We start from the raw sequence: 1,539 nt of genomic DNA, 5'->3' as shown, positions 1-1,539 counted from the left end.
TTGCGACGGATTTAGCAATGCTTTTGCTGACCTGGGAAACAGAGTAGTAGTGCAAATCCATTAGCGACTGAATTAGTGACTGCTGCTGACAATTTAATTGGCGATTTTTGTTTTGATAGTTAGGGGTGTTATTTTTGGCTGAATTTTGGTTTAGTAGGTTCTTTTGACTCATATTTTGTGTGAAAAATACCAGGAACACTTGGTGTGGCCAGATTTGAGAGATTCAAAAAAATTTGAGAACTTGTGTTTACCAAAACTTCAAACGGGCATAACTTTTGCTCCGGGTATCAGAATGACTATTATTATATATGTATTTGGGGTAGAAAAAAATTTCCCATATCATGGAAGCCGTCTGGCTGGCTAAGGTCTCTAACTAGCCAAAATCACCTGTTTACTAGTTTTTTTTACAAGTTTTATTGTTTTATTTTTCTAAACTTTCCTTAGGTAGTTTCGATAGTTAGACTTTGAATTTTTATCTGAAAATTTTTGTGCTATCTTTTCATGATTTTAGGGTATTGCTCACAAAATTTCAAGTCATCTGGATATCATTTGATTGTAGCTGTAGTTCAAACCTACATTGTTACTTGCATAAGAAGACAACTAGTTATGCATGCTGAATGTAGTGTATGACTAGAGGCAATACGTCTAACTTACAACCCTTTGATCCTGAGATAGATAGGACATTTCATAGATTAGCTAGGCATCATTTTGTACCTTTTGAGCATCCAGAGCATTTTGTTATTGGTGAGTCTGAGAATTCTGTGGTTGGTAATTTTGAACATCCTAATTTTGAGCATTATAGTTTTGAACATTCTGATTTTGAACATTCTGAGAACATGGCACAACCTCCACCTCGTGAGAGGACTCTAAGGGAAATGGCTACACCTGATTTCACCTACGAAAGCTTGTGCATCCAATACCCTGATGAGGATGTCCCATATGTTCTTAAAACTGGATTGATCCATTTGCTTCCAAAGTTTCATGGCCTTGCAGGTGAAGACCCGCACAAACATCTAAAAGAATTCCATATAGTCTACTCCACCATGAAACCCCCAGATGTCTAGGAGGATCACATATTTCTGAAGGCTTTTCCTCATTCTTTAGAGGGAGTGGCAAAAGACTGGCTATATTACCTTGCTCCAAGGTCCATCACAAGCTGGGATGACCTCAAGAGAGTATTCTTAGAAAAAAATTCCCTGCTTCCAAGACCACAACCATCAGAAAGGATATTTCAAGCATTAGGCAACTCAGTGGAGAAAGCGTATATGAATACCGGGAGAGATTTAAAAACTATGCGCCAATTGCCCTCACCACTAGATTTCTGAGCAGCTTCTTCTCTAATATTTTTATGAAGGGCTCAGTAACATGGAGAGAAGTATGATAGATGCTGCCAGTGGTGGAGCCCTTGGAGACATGATCCCTGTTGAAGACAGAAATTTAATTGAGAAGATGGCTACCAACTCCCAACAATTTAGCGCCAAAAATGATGCTATAGTCATTAGAGGAGTGCATGAAGTAGCCACAAACTCATCTGCATCA

General features: G+C 38.5%; 1 non-coding gene across 1 annotated transcript; it reads right to left on the bottom strand.

Annotated features, from left to right (window-relative positions):
• Nucleotides 1–1,213: 1,213 nt before the first annotated feature.
• Nucleotides 1,214–1,319, bottom strand: LOC114404089. Its single transcript, XR_003664808.1, has one exon. It is a non-coding gene; the product is annotated as a small nucleolar RNA R71 (small nucleolar RNA).
• Nucleotides 1,320–1,539: the final 220 nt, after the last annotated feature.

The sequence above is a fragment of the Glycine soja genome, unplaced genomic scaffold, assembly GCF_004193775.1.
Source record: "Glycine soja cultivar W05 unplaced genomic scaffold, ASM419377v2 Super-Scaffold_78, whole genome shotgun sequence".
Lineage (NCBI taxonomy): Eukaryota > Viridiplantae > Streptophyta > Magnoliopsida > Fabales > Fabaceae > Glycine > Glycine soja.
Note: the sequence above shows the minus strand (reverse complement) of the source record. Positions and strands in the feature narration are given on the sequence as shown.